Genomic DNA, 16,087 nt, shown 5'->3' with positions numbered 1-16,087 from the left:
TTGTGATCCAGAACCACCCAACATATCATGGTACCATGTATGGTTGCAGACTAGCACTTCTTAGACCTACCTGCAAGTGATCTGCCTTCCGCCAGCATTCCGTCATCCTGCAACATGGACAACATCAGCCCGCCGCCGCCACTCTGCATCGCTGGCAACCTCGGGGCCAACTGGAAGATTTTCAAACAGCGCTTCCAGCTCTACCTCAAGCCACGGACAGGGCAGGTGCCTCGGATACCAGAAAGATTGCTCTTCTCCTCCCCATGGCCGGGGACCATGCCATCCACATCTACAACTCTCTCACCTTTGCAGATGACGAAGACAAGACGAAGTTTAAGACGGTTCTCCTCAAATTTGACACTCACTTCAGCGTGAAGGTGAATGAAAGTTTCGAACGCTGTGTGTTCCAGCAGCGTTTTCAGGGTAAGGACGAGCCTTTCCAATCCTTTTTAACGCATCCTTGCGCAATCTTGCAGCCACGGGCCCACCTCTGACTCCATGATACACGACCAGATCGTTTTTGGTGTTCAGTCGGACCCCCTACGTCAGCAGCTCCTCAAAGTTAAGCAACTCACCCGAGCGACCACCATCGAGACCTGTGTCCTGCATGAAAATGCCACCAGTTGGTACTCCCATATACAAACGGCTGAAATGGCACGGCAAGGTCCCCACGAGGCGGAACGGGTCCGAGTAATTGAACACCTCCAGGGCCTGAGCCTGGATGAAGGTGGCCATTTTGCGCGCTTTTCACGGACTCTCATGCTTGTACGCACCAAACGAGGGGACGACGACGTGGAGGAACGTAATGCACAGGCGCGCACCACGCAGGACCACACCATGCATGCGCGGTGGCGCAGTGAACGTGCTGACATCACGACGTGCGGCAACTGTGGCTCCGCCCATTTAAAGCGGCAATGTCCCGCAAAATCTCGACAACGCCTACGATGTGGCAGACTTGGCCACTATGCTGCCTGCTGTCGAACAGCTCAGCCTGCCAATTCACATCGCTTCAGCCAGCCTCGCAGGAATGTTCGGGCAATTCAACCCACGGTCACCGAGTCCAATTCCGACCTCCCACACAGCAGCGACACCGAGGACCCGAAGGCGCCTTTTCGAGTCGGTGTCATAACGTAAAACAGACTGTCCCCGAATCAAAGATACCAGCCGCTGTCGGTGTACAGCATTGATCCAGACGATGAGTGGTGTGCCACTCTCATGGTCAACCAGAATTCGTTGCCCACCTCAAAGACTTAATTTGTAAACTTTGCTCCAATGGACTCTCTGGTTCTGTTCTTCTGTTTAATCGTTCAAGTGGTTTGTATATAATGTTCATCTCGTTATTGGTGTGACACACTGTTTGTCTGCACCAGGCACCTTCCCATGTAAATAGCTTAGTTTTATGTACATAGTCCTGTAAATAATTCGCACCCACAATGGGCGGGATTCTCCAACCCCACGCCGGGTCAGAGAATCGCCGGGGGCTGGCGTGAATCCCGCCCCCGCCGTGTCACGAAGTCTCCGCCACCAGAGATTCGGCGGGGGCGGGAATCGCACTGCGCCGGTCGGCGGGGGCGGGAACCGCACCGCGCCGGTCGACGGGCCCACCCCTGCCGTTTCTACGGCCCGCGATGGGCCGAAGTTCCGCTGCTGGAATGCCTGTCCAGACAGCATGGATTAAACCACCTTTTGAACGGCGGGACAAGGCCGCGCAGGCAGGCTCTGGGGTCGTGGGGGGGCGCGGGGCGATCTGGCCCCGGGTGGTGCCCCCACGGTGGCCTGGCCCGCGATCGGAGCCCACCGATCAGTGGGTGGGCCTGTGCAGTGGGGGCACTCTTTTTCTTCCGACTTCGCCATGGTCTTCACTATGGCAGAGGCGGAAGAGACCCCTTCCCCTGCGCATGCGTGGGGATGACGTCAGCAGCCGCTGACGCTCCCGCGCATGCGTCGCCCGGCGAAGTCCTTTCGGCCCCGGCTGGCGTGGCGCCAAAGGCCTTTCCTGCCAGCCGGCGGAGCGCAAACCACTCCGGCGCGGGCCTAGCCGCTCAAGGTGAGGGCTTGGCCCCTAAAGGTGCCAAGTGGTTCCCGCCACTCAATTACGCCGGACCCCCCCACCCCGCCGGGTACGGGAGAATCCCACCCATAGTCAGGAACATTCACTACACACTATTTATTGTCACGCAGGCACATTTTTTTTATATAAAAGGGGGATGTCATAATATACACCAGTCTATCATGGTGCAGACACACATTGATGGACACACAGTTGGACCAATCAACATACACAATACCGCAGCCAATCACCAGTGAGAGCACACGCACTATAAAGACAGGGGACATCAGAGTTCCCGCTCTTGGGAGTAGCAGCCAGCAAGGAGCACAGAGCTCGCAGCCTGCAACACAGACATTCACCATGTGCTGAGTGCATCAACTGGCTAGGACTAGGCAAAGGTCTATAGTTAAAGCTGGTATCGTATTTACCCACAGTTCAAGTATGTTTAAATAGTTAACCTTGTAATAAAATAGAGTTGCACCACTTCAAATGTTGGTGACCTGTTTGTGATCCAGAACACCCAACACGTCACATTGGACTTGTTGGAGTTCATAAGATCGATTCCTCTGGCCGGGATTCTCCATTAACCTCCGCTCTGTTCAGAAATCCCGATCAGACGGAGAATGGAGCATCTGCCAAAAAACTGATTTGGCACCATTGCTATGCTTTGATCGCCCGCCAGCAGCACAGCATGCTACCCACCATGTGCCAGCGGGAACATGTAAATTAAAGTAAAGCATGAATATGGATGCAATTAATGACCTTACAACCCAGGTTTGCACCCGGCCCCCTTCTCTCATGATGCTCAGGCCCCCTCATTGGGAACTCCGCCGGGCGTGCTTTGATGTGAAGCTGGCCAAGCGCAGCCCTGCTGTGATGTAGCCCGATGGGGGTCAGGGGGATCAGGGCACTGATGAAGTGCCACTCTGCCATTGCCAGGCTGTAGTGGGAGGGTCCCCAGTGGAAAAAGAGGAAATAAAACCACTTAGCTGCATTTGATATGGTGAGGAGCTGTCAATCGTAGCAGGAGTGTTTACAAACATTGTGGTTGGTATCAAAACAGGGTAATGGAGATGCATTGAAGCATGAAGGGCAAGATAAATAAACAATCCACCATGTCTGGATGAATAAATCTACCAATCACTGGCTAGTGAAATGTATTGCTGTGTGAAATTGAATGGAAGATTTGCATTTTTAAGGCTGTCAGGGGATTTGAAGCCCTTTCGAGTGTACCTGGCTTCCAAGAAAGTCTCTGGCACAGCTGTTGCTTTAAACATTTTTTTTTCTGTGGCAGCAGACGTTAGGGATGTATCAGTGAGAATGCAATGATTTTTCACTGTGCTGCCTGGACTGCTCTTCAGCTTTCAGGCAGCGGTGACTGATGAGGGTCTCTGATGGGTGGTCTGATGAGGGGCGGTGACTTATGAGGGGTTTGTTGGGGTGGCTAATGGAGGGGGGTTTGCTCGGGGTGTGATGGGGGGGTCTGATGAGAGCAACTGATGGGGGGTTCTGTCGGATCACCCCCATGCGTGCATGCCTGTGATGGTGGGGTTGGGGAGGGTTCTCCTCTTGTCAGCGGGGTGGGCGGGCAGGACTAGATTTGTGGGGGGGGGGGGGCCTGCCGCCGGACCACAGAATTGAGCCAATTGCTCAAAATGGTGGCCCGATTCCGGGACCCTAACAGAATCCGGCAAGCTCTCCCCTATGCACATATATATGTGCGGTTAAAGAGTGAGACTCAAACCTGGGTCCCGTTCCTAGAGCAAACGGAGACCAGTCCCGATTCTCCACCGGTGGAAGCACTTAGGGTCCAGAACAGAGAATCCCGGCCTTTGACTCACACTTCACAAAGAGCACCTCCTTTTCTATTAAGGCAGTCGCCCTCATGAAGGCACCCAATGAAGCAATCTGAATATTAGCAAAATCGCACATTAGTTTCGACGGAGGTCGGAACTCTTTTCTTCGGCAGTCTAAATCCAAAATCAACTGCCTGGAGCAAAGCCCAAGCCATGGAATTTGATTTTAGATAGAAAAGCGGCAACAGCACAAACCAGGCCCGAGACTGAAACGGTATTAATTTGAAGATGTGATGAGGAATTTTTGTACGTTTGAAATACTATTAACCTTTTGTGGCCTTGGAGGTTTTTCTATGTATGAGCAGAGAGTTTGAAGATCTGAATCAGTGAATCTTCAAATTCAATGACTGGAGGGTGACAGAAAGGTACAACGATGTTTACAGGAAATGCATCCTTCTTGTCACAATAAAATGTGGACAAAAACATAAAATAAACCTACCTTATTTAAAAAGCCATGTAACAACACTGTAACTCCTCAACTGATTGCGCTAAAACTGGGAGCTTCTTTTAACCAGCACCGAAATACAGAAAAATATATATTTGCAATATTATAATCTTGAATCTAAATTGCTTTCAGCACATTTATTGTTGTCGCCTCTCTCATCATCTATTGCTGACATGGAATTTGGAAGCAGGATTCTGTTTTCTGGTTAACCTGAAGCACTTTCAAGTAAGTTGGAGGGTGGGCGGAGGGGGGGGGGGGGGGATGGATTTCAGCTTTGTAAAAGCTCCAGAGATTGGCTGCAATTACATTCGGAACATGTTGGAAATTCTTCAGGCTGATTTCAAAAAAGCCCAATGCCACACCAATTGTCTGCAGTTCGGAAATTGTCTGTTGAAAATCATGGTGGGGGAGTAATGGCCCTGACTAAATACTTCACACTACTCGCAATTTTTATGCTCCATCTTGTAGCACAAAGCATGATTTGCTACAGTTTAACATATTGTACATCAGATGGGGATGCTATTTTAGCTGGAAAGAAAAGTTTTTTTGGCAAGGTTCTGTTGATCCACTGAAAGTAAAATTTAAAATGTGCATATTCTGAGCAGACGGTACAGGTTCATGTGTTCCCACAGCAGCTGAAACTCATTTGTTTGTTTCAATGACAAGGGTTAAAGTTCATTAGCATTTGTACAAACAGATTTTGCATTGTTGTACCAGGATAATAATAGGGTGGTATGGCATGAATTTGACCATGCCATTCGCTTTTGCAAATGGGCTCTCGATAAGTTTTGCAGGGAGTTAGGGAGGTTATCATTTAGTCAATGGAGGTTTCATCATCCATTGTGGGAGTTTAATCAGCCCTTAAGACTATAAGATATAGAAGCAGAATTAGGCCATTTGGCCCATCGAGTCTGCTCCACCATTCGATCATGGCTGATATGTTTCTCATCCTCATTCTCCTGCCTTCTCCCCGTAACTCCTGATCCTCTTATTATTCAAGAACCTATCTATCTCTGTCTTAAAGACATTCAGTGGTTTGGTCTTCACAGCCTTCTGCGGCAATGAGTTCCACAGATTCACCACCCTCTGGCTGAAGAAATTCCTCCTCTTCCCAGTTTCAAAGGATAGTCCATTCAGTCTGCGGCCTCGGGTTCTAGTCTCTCCTACTGGTGGAAACACCTTCTCCACTACACTCTATCTAGGCCTCTCAGTATCCTGTACGTTTCAATGAGATGCCACCTCATCCAGCAAAACTCCATTGAGTACAGACCAGGAGTTCTCAACCGACCCTCAAATGACAAGCCCTTCATTCCTGGGATTATTATTGTGATCCTCTTCTGGACACCCTCCAAGGCCAACATTGGCTGCCATTTGAAAGCCTGGGAGATACTCTGAATAACAATCTTGATTTTTGTACCCTCTGTTTCCACACAGCACATTTCAGCAGTCAGCATATAGATATGGCAAATGGAAATAAACAGAGCTCCTACCAACTGGGTGAAACCAACACATGGTCAGCCCCAATAGCAGACAAGAGTACATTCTTTGAATTGGTCCAGCTGTCCGTTTCCCAGTTACTCTGAAGGGGCAGGGAATTAAGATTAAAACTGGTGCAGCTAGCTAACCAGCCGGCTTTGAACAGACCTTTTGTTTTAATCCTTTCACGGGATGTGGGCATTACTGGCTAGGCCCAAATGTCCTTGAGAAGGTGGCGGTGAACCACCTTCTTGAACTGCGGCAGCCTATATGGTGTAGGTACAGCCACAGTGCTGCTCGGGAGGAAGGTCCAAGATTTTGACCCAGCCACAGTGAAGGGACAGTGATAAAGATCTGTGTCAGGATGGTGTTTGATTTGGAGGAAGGTCTTGCAGGTTGTGGTGTCCCCAAGCATCTGCTGCCCTTGTCGTTCTAGGTGGTAGGGATCTTGGGTTTGAAAGATGCTGTCGAAGGACCTTGGTGTGTTGCTGCAGTGCATCTTGTAGCTATACACACTGCTGCTACTTGCCCTGTTGCCAGTAAGTTGGGAGATACATTTAACACAAAATATGACAATGGAAGCAACAGTTTAGGATCTAACCATCCTGCTGGTATTGCTACTTTTAAAATGATCATACAACAAGCATTTTTAATCGGAATGCACAGTTAGAAAATAATATCAAATAAAGCACATGATGATATGTTAGGGAAAAGTTGCAGCCCTTGAGTTATATAGCTTCAAAGCAGACAACTATTTATTTTATCTGAATAGTATAACAATGGTGTTGTTCATGAATATGTTGGCATCGCGAAACAGATAGATACAAGAAATATTTCTCTGGATTAAAATCCCTACCATTTAGCTCTCATCGTTAGATGAGGAATTTATGTAGGTTTAATGATTTTAAAGAAATAAAGAGTAATTTATTTATGGTCATCTGTGATCCTGTTCACCGAATGGGTATGCTGGGATCTAATAAGAATTGTTGAGCTGCAGGGAGACATTACACTTATTATTTATTTTATAACCATCCTAAGCCAATTGGCACCTCTCTTTCAGCCTCCCCTGATTCTCAAATACTGTGTGCAGTTTTGGTGTCGTTATTTGAGGAAGCAAATAAATGCATTGGAAGCAGTTTGGAGGAAGTTTGCTGAATTAATACCTGGAATGAACAAGTTGTCTTCTGAGGAATGGTTGGACAGACTGTGCTTATTTCCGATGGAGTTTAGAAAAGTGAGGGGTGATTTGATTGAGGCATCCACAGATTCCCAAGAATCCCCACATTTGGCCCTTCGAGTCTTCACCCCAGAGAGGCCCTCTCTCCACCCCCCTCCCCTAACCTGCACATTTTGGACTGTGGGAGGATATCGGAGCACCCGGAGGAAACTCAAGCAGACACGGGTAGAAAGTGCAAACTCCACCCAGACAGTCATCCAAGACTGGAATCGAACCCGGATTCCTGATACTGTGAGGCAGCAGCACTGTCAACTCTGCCATGGTGCCACTCTAATAAGATCCTGTATAAGATTCTGAATAGTCTTGACAAAGTGGACATGGAAACAATGTTTCCTCTTGTGGGTGATTCCAGAATTAGGGGGCACAATTTTAGCATTATAAGGACAGAGATGAGGAGATTTCTTTTCTCTCAGAAGGTTTTGCGACTTTGGATCTCTCTGCCTGAGAATGCGGTGGAGGCGGGGGTCACTGAATATTTTTAAGGCACAGGTAGATAGATCCTTATTAAGCAAGGGAATCAAAGGTTATCAGAGGTAGATGGGAAGGTGGAGCTCAAAACACAAACAGGGCATCCAGGATCTTATTGAATGACGGAGCAGGCTCTAGGGGCCGAATGGCCCACTGCTGCTCCTATTCTGTATGTTCGAACACGACTCAATTAAAATAAAACAAATCTCATCAAATTCATTGCCACATAAATTAGGTGCTGTCCAATAATGTTAAAACCCACACTACCACCCCCATACCCCCACTTCTGATATTTGGCTGTTATTCTGTTTAACGTCGCATGACTGAGGCTGGGAACTATACAAATCAGATGGGTTAGAAGTCATCTGATTACACAATGAGATGAATGTTGTTCTTGTAGCTAACAGCTAACCATATGCCTACAGGTTTAAGTGAGAATGTGCAATTGAGATCTTCTTAGTTACTCTTCTTATTGCTTATAGAGGATTTACAGATGAGGTATGGCCCTCACTGAATGTCATTTTAGAGTGAGGACAAAAGATTGAAATAAATTTGAAGCAACATGGCTTTGGGAATTGTTTCATGTAAAATATTAGCAATTAAAATTTCTATATTTGACCATAGTCTTCTTAGGCTAATGTTATACAAAAGGTATCAGTGTCAGATCAATATTTGCAGAGTGTCAATATGCAACAATATATGAGTTATACTGCCATTGTGATTTCCAGCAATGTTCAAACATTAGAAATTAAGGGGTTTGATTTAATAGCCATTGCGGAGAGGCAGTTGCTGAATGACCAGGACTGGGAATTAATTATTTTGCATACTTGATTCTTTGAAGTGATGGACAAAATGTAAAATGAGGAAGGGTTGCCCTGATAATAAGGATGGTATAAAGCAGTAGAGAGAAAGGACCTTAGGTTAAAAAAACAAGGTATAAAATGAGTTTGGATGGATTTGAGAAATGAGAGATCAGAAAAAAATAGTGGGACTATAGGCCCTTCAAAGGTAGCTGTAGTTCCAGGGAAAGTGTAAAGCAGGAAATTAAAGGTTCAGACAAAAAGAGGAATAAAACATCATAGAGGATTGTGACTGGGCGAACCCACAGTTGGAGGCGGATATGTAATTTATAGAAGATAGTTTTCTAGAACAGAATCAAGGAAGAGGTTATTATAGATCTAATATAGTGTAATTAGAAAGGGATAATTCGCAATATTGTAGTAAAGGAGAATATAGGAAAGAGTGATCATTATATCACAGCAGTTAATATTGAGTTTAAAAGTGATTTAAACGTGGGCTAGGCCAGCATTAATTGCCCATCCCTAATTGCCATTAAAATGGTAGCAGAGCGCTGCCTGCCAAATTTAAGGGTTAACTTAATTCAGAATGAAACTAAACAGAAGATGACCTGCAATTAAATAGCATCTTTATGACCACCGGATATCTTGAAGTGCTTAAAAAATGTTTTCTAGTTCGCAATAGTTTGAAATATTTATGATGTGGAGATGCCGGCACTGGACTGGGGTGGGCACAGTAAGAAGTCTCACATATATGTGCTGTGATTGTGAATCTGCCTCCACTGAACCTGATGAAGGAGCAGTATTCTGAAAGCTTGTGATTTCAAATTAACCTGTTGGACTTTAACCTGGTGTTGTGAGACTTCTTATTGAAATATTTAGACTCAAGTATATTTTTCTTACAATTCTCCACGAGGTTGGTGGACCGATATATTGTTACTTATCATCTGACTGCAATGTAGCAGTAAATATGGCAGCCTGGATGTACATTCCTCTAATAATTAATTCCTAGCATTTTGTGAATTATATAACAATACCTACTTTTTTAAAAAAGTGATCAGTATAATTGACCCAACCATGAAACATATTGGTCAGGATTCTCCCTTCTGGGGACTAAGTCCCCACGGCAGTGGGAAAACCGATGCCAATCACTCCAGTATCAACTACGCCAGAAAGTGAGGAATTCGGCGAACTTTTGGGACTAGGCGGACTCCGGAGGGGTTGGCGCTGCTCCAGCCGGTGCCGAAGGAATGGCACGAATTTGTGCATGCATGGAACTGCAGTCGTGATCTCGCGCACGCGCAGACTGGGCGGCGTATTTCCACGCATGCGCAGACCGGCCGGCATAGTTCCACGAATGCGCGGGGGTTCTCTTCTCTGTGCCGGCCCCCGGGCAATATGGTGGAGCCTTACAGGGGCCCGGCGTGGAGGAAAGAAGTCCCCCAACGGAACAAGCCTGCCCGCAGATCGGTGGGCCCCGATCGCGAGCCAGGGCACCGTGGGGGCTCCCCTGGGGTTGATCCCCCCGTGCCCCCCCCCGAGGAATGCCCCCACATACTCACCTGCCAGGCCCCACCATGCGTGTGGTGAGTAATTCAAGCTGGCGGGACTGGCCAAAACTAGACGGCCGCTTGGCCCATCGGGGCCTGGAGAATCGTTGGCAGGGGCGCTGTCAATGGCCTCCGACCGGCGTGGCGGCAATGCCGCCGCCGCCCGAAAAATGGAGCCGGAAAATAGGGCAGCGGCCTCGGGGTGGCGGGAAAGGATTCATGCCTACCCCCACAGATTCTCCGACCCGGCGGGGTGTCAGAGAATCCCAGCCATTATATTTTGTCTAAACGAAGGATGATTAATAATCAAAGTTTATAATTAAACTGAATATCTTCAAATCTGTTCTCGCTTGTTTGCTTTCTCAAAATAATATTCATGATATCGGATAGGTAGAAAAATGTTGTACCTCCATTTTGAAGATTTGGCATTCATCACTGTCAGTGATTAGTTGGCACGCTACACAGGTGATATTGTGTGCGTTGCTCCTGATGTTGTAGAATTTGTGCTTGATGTTGATAATTTTATGCCACCTGGCTGGTGATGTTGATGTTGCTTCACTTCTCGGCAGTGCTGGTGATGTTGGCCGAAATTCTCTGGCTTATTTGCCAGCAGCAGGATTCTCTGATCCCGCTGGCAGTGCACCCCCGCCCATGGGTTTCTGATGGGGTGGCTACAATCGGAATTCCCATTGACAGTGGCGGGAACTGAGAATTCCACTGTCAGTGAACGGCGCACCATCTCTCACCGCCGGGAAACAGACGGTTGGGAGGCCGGAGAAGCAAACCCGTTGTCTCACTGGTAAGTAATATTCTTGGTGTTGATGATCTTTTCTCCTTTTCCAGCTGAGGTTTGGGCCGGATACAAACTCTGTTTCTGCTCATATGCTTCCCCGTTTTGGCCTCAGTGATGAGCCTTGAAGCCTCAGCTTCACCTAGAACCTGCAAAGATCAGTGCTTGGCCCTCAACTGTTTACAATCTATATCAGTGAATCAGAAGAGGGGACTGAGTAGAATAAATCAAAGTTTGCTGGTGAAACAAAGTGAGGTGGGAAATTGAAGAGGATGCAAAGTGATTGCAAAAGGAATTGGGTAGATTAAGTAAGTGGACAACAACAAGGCAGATGTAACATAATGTAAGTAAGTTATTTATAAACACTTCTTTGAATTATGAGATAGTTAGCAAAGTTGCAAATCCATATATAAATTGATCTAGTAAATGCAAATGTGAGCATGGATAACACCACGCTGAGGGCAGATTTCCCCTTCCCTAATATAAAGGTTGATGGCGAGCCTGTGTCTACTTGTCCATTTGGCCTCACAGCCATTTTACATCTCTCGGACCACTATTTGGTTCAAGGCAGGACTTGCATCCCCCATCAGAGAGGACGTCCTGCCTCTGAGATTGGTCAGAGGGCTGGAACTTCCTTTTTCCCAGCAGCCCCACCAGAAGCGGCGCCGCTGGGACAAGCTCCAAAGAGGAGAAGAGATCTGGTTTCTCACTGGGGCTAGGTTAGCATGCTCCAGCGAGGGATCAGCAGGGAAGAATTATCAGTGCAGGGGAGGGAAATGCAAACCCAGGAAGGAGAATTAACTTGGGAGGGGGTTAACCGCTGGGCAGAGGGGGGGCCAAAACGGAGGCACTTCCCCTTGTCTGGCCACAGGTCCACCAGATTTCACTCTGGTGCGGTCCTCACTGCTGCGGCCAGAGGAGGCCCTAAAGTGGCTAATTAGGGCCTCAATTAGCCCAAGGTGTGTGGTCCACCTGATGCCACCCCCACCATGGTAAAATTGCAGTGGGGGCACTGGTTGTAGGTTGATGGCAGGTATGGCGCCACCGTAATGATGTATGGGACCCAATTTCAAACCATCACTGCCTGCCATCCCATCCCTGGGGCACCATAAAATCCCAACCCACAAGTCAGCCCTGCAAATCAGCAGAGAAGGAGAGAAGCAAACTGGAAGCATCCTACAAATTAGAGCACAGTTGAGGATCAGGTCAGATATTGGCATTCAATTCGTTAACCGTTCTCACTCTGTGTCGATATCAATAACTTCGCTACAATGACAGCGTGGCTTGTGAAAAATAATACAACAAATAAAAAACTGTTTTGAAAAAAATACAAATATAATGAATAATATATGGAATGAAACATTTTATTTTATTCATGAGAAACTTCTCACTCAATGTGAGGAACTGCACTCTGCATCAAATATTCACTATGCTCTTTTGTACTGAAGGGCAGATGAGTATCAAGATAGCTAATTTCAACCAAATTATTGTGTTACCTTACAGACATGTCTGGTTCATTTAGCATCAGAACAATGTTCTGTGACTAGTACCGTGGGATTTTTGTTTCAGTGAGGAGCTGTGCCATACAGACTACAAAAATCCCAGGTTTGATGCTTGGTCCGTACATCATTAATCGATCCCAGCTTAGACAATGACAGAACTTCAACAAAACTAATATGCTTTTATACAGCACCTTTCCCATAGTAAAATGACCCCCGGCAATTCACGGGAGTGCATAGGACTAACCTCAGTGCCCCTCAAATAGAAAAACTGTCAACGTTTCGATTCTTCTTGGTATTCGAGTGGCCATCTATTGAAGTGTGTGTGGAAAGAAGCTGTTATGCCAGGAGAAGATTAGGCTTGCCTGTGATGTTTCCTGTAGTCAAACAGCTGGCCACTGCTCATGGTTCAGCCTGGTGTGAATTATGGCAAAAGGCTTCTGAATGAGGCTTTATGAAGTGTACTCAACTAGTATAGTGAATTCAGAAGATAAAGCTGGACAATAAAATGGTGAAACTACCATGAAGAAAATCTGCACCAAGAGGAAAGTCAACTTTAAAAAGGAAATGCAGGAGCTTTTAAAAATAAATTCTGGTTGATACATATTGGCTCTGTGAACTTTGGCGTTCCGATCTATTTATTACAATAACCTCACAATGTGAGTGATGACACAATCCTAGTACTTCATATTCAAAACTGGTAAAAGGCCCTAAAGGAATTTCAAGATACAAGATGGTTACAACGAAGTATTTGGTCTCATTGAGTCTGCTTTTTCATCACATGAAGAACTTCGTCTAATCCCTCTCTCCTGGAAGTTCACATTCCCTTTACTGTTTTTTCCAAGTAACTGTCAAATTCCCTATCAGGCATACTCATTTCTGGTTTCTGATTCAATAGAGCCAATAATGATCACATTTTATTCATCCTCTTTATTTATTTTTTGCTGTTTTCCTGAATTGTCTTGTTCCCATCTCAATTACTTTTGAAAATAATCTACTATTGCTTACCTTATCATAATCCTTCAGTATTTTGAATACCACCGTTAGCTGCCTCTTAAGTTATTTCGTTTTGGTGGATAAAGAGCCTTACCTCTGGACTTACTTTTTCAATGCAATAATCTCTCACCGCAGTGACATCCTTGTAAACACCTATTTCTGATAGAATTCCATATATTCCTATATAAATCTTCTATGGATGGCCACAATTGAGAAGATTTTCACCTGACGTAACAAAGATATACATTGGAAAACCAATGTTCCTGAGCCGATTATTCTTATTTATTCTTTTCAATGGATAAAAAACCGTGGAATTGAGAATGCAATCTACCAATGCTCACTCACTCCTGCTGTACAAGTGGAAAATCTTCTAATGTTCCAAGTACAGACTAAAATATTGTACAAGTTCAACATCACCTTGTTTTGGGGTCCTACCAGGATGGAGTGTCTGAGTAGCAGAGTCACACAAGAGAACAGGCCAGAACCCTAATCCCCACCACTGGCATAATGTCACATAACCAATCAACGTGCGCATGGCATAAGTCATTATGAGCTCTAGCAACAGCGATGTAGTTTTGTAAGCCAGATTTCTGTTACTGTTGATTGTGGTTGACTAATAGTGTTATATTCATGAGACTTGAGCCAGCGTTGTGGTACAATCGCACAAAACGTTATTCAGTCTTCAACGTTGTGGTAGTACCAGGTATTGCGGTACCTAAGAGGCTGATGACCATTGGTTAGACCCAGGAGTCTACCATTGGCTGTTGTACGTAACTCCGCCCTGACAGGCGGAGTATAAGAAACAGTGCCATCCCAGCAGCCTTCACTTTCTGTATCGAAGCTGCTGGGGAAAGAGTTCTAGTAGATTAAAGCCTTTCAGTTATGAAATCACTTTGTCTTGAGTGTAATTGATTGTGCATCAAACGTTACATGCTGGTATCACTTCTTTCTCTCCAATGCCTACAAGTTTCACAACTTTTATAACTCCTTTCAGAGGCAGGGCTGTGAGAGCGTCAGTTCCTTACATGGATTGGTTGTCATATGCTGCAGTGGGACGTTACCCCCAGTGTTTGGGTTTATCGCCCACTGATTGGGTTTATGGCTTAATCACACGCCACCTATTGAGTTTTCAGTGATGTCGGTTGCTGAGTAACTGAACCCGTGTTGTTTTTCACGTATACTTTAACTTAGTTCCACAACATCTGCTGCTGACCACAGCAGTTGTGTACAGTAATTACCATCTAATCCTACAATGGTTTCTCAGAGGAAGATAGTTGCGATGGTTCTGTAACACTTATTAGAAAGATTGAAAGAAACCTGTTCTCTTGTAGTGTTCATGTTTACAAAAGAAAATGTCTGTACATCTGTTTCTGTCATAAATTGAATATTTACTTATGATATTTAATTTTTTTTTAATGCCATTAATTTTTTCCATTTGGTAGCAAAATATTTATTGTTTCTGTCAGCTCCCATTAATTTGGCTGAGTTTTTCTTGCAGTGGAAAGTGAAAGTGGCGGGATAGGACTGGTGGGTGGTCCATGGGGTCTTTTGACCCACCTGAGTGGTCCCCGAAAGAAAAGTTTGAGAACCGCTGCTCTAATAGGATGGTCTGGGGAAGCTGGTGGCACAACTCTCAAACATTGCTAAGCCCTGGGTGGGGGACCCAAAGAGACATAAGTACCTGTGGGCAGGGATCAGATACTTCTTACTGGGTCTGATCGGAATGACCTCCCTTCATCGCTTCTCCCGATTCTCCGCCTGTGCTTCTTAACAGAGGAAAGACAGACTGCCAAAGGTGATATAATTAATTATTTTCTTCCTCCCTGCCTGGCCACACATCAGCAATCCTTTGCAGATTACAGAATTGTGTGTCGTACAAACCATAACAAAGCAAGATACGCTGGTTTAAATGTGAGCAGCGCTGTTATCGATCCACTCAGGCAGCTGAAAGAGATTTTCAGAACCACTAGTCTGTTCAATTGGAAACCTGGTAGAGACTCATTGCATCAATGCTCCACAGAGGTCGTTCAATACTATCAATCGGACGGTTTGCCTGAGTCACTAATCAATCTTCCGGACACCTACCTTCCTTTTGTGGACTGTGCTTCAATTGCACACAGCCTTAAGCTAAAGGCATTTGACCATCTCCTTGAATCGCAATAATGTCCTTGCCTCATAATGTGCTTTTGAATACATGTAAGCTGTACATGACTGGAATAAAAGTCCTTCCAGCTGAGAAAGGTGAAGGATTTCTCAAAAAAGGACATGAAGGTGATGCAGGTGCAGCCAACTGCACCTTACGCATGGCGGAAATCCAGCTGCTCTGTAAAAGGTAATCACTGACTCACATCAATCTACAAGATCCATAGGCAAGACAATAAGCTCTGCTGCTCACAAAGAGCAGAGTATTATTGACCAGCTTGTTGCATCAGTGAACAACCAATTTCAAAATGCTTGACATCACCTGAATAGAACCCAGTGCAGAAGAATAGTGCCATAATGACTTTAACTGTCACTTACAGGAGTGCATCTCTAATGCAATGGTTCTCAAAGTGTAGGCTGGTCCAAAATGCAAGTCACTGATTTGTAAAGCGTGGTTGAGGTTACCCGAGAAAACAGGCTGCAACCCTTATCCCCTCCACTCACATGGCATCACACAACCAGACCAGTTCCCTTATGCTTGGCACAAGTCATCAGAAGCATGAGAAACAACCTTGCACTTTTTAAAGCAAGAATGATGTACTATTGATGTTCTTTGATTAATACTGATGCCACATAATTCGTTTCTCAGAAAATGATAATTTTGATAATTTTATATTAGAATGTTTGAAATAAACAGTTTCTTGCAGCATTAATAATTCTGAGGTTAAAATGTCTAATGACATGAATAAATAATTTGTTTTATGATGATTTGTGAAAGTAT

The sequence above is a fragment of the Scyliorhinus torazame genome, chromosome 15 (assembly GCF_047496885.1).
Source record: "Scyliorhinus torazame isolate Kashiwa2021f chromosome 15, sScyTor2.1, whole genome shotgun sequence".
Taxonomy (NCBI): Eukaryota; Metazoa; Chordata; class Chondrichthyes; order Carcharhiniformes; family Scyliorhinidae; genus Scyliorhinus; species Scyliorhinus torazame.
Note: the sequence above shows the minus strand (reverse complement) of the source record.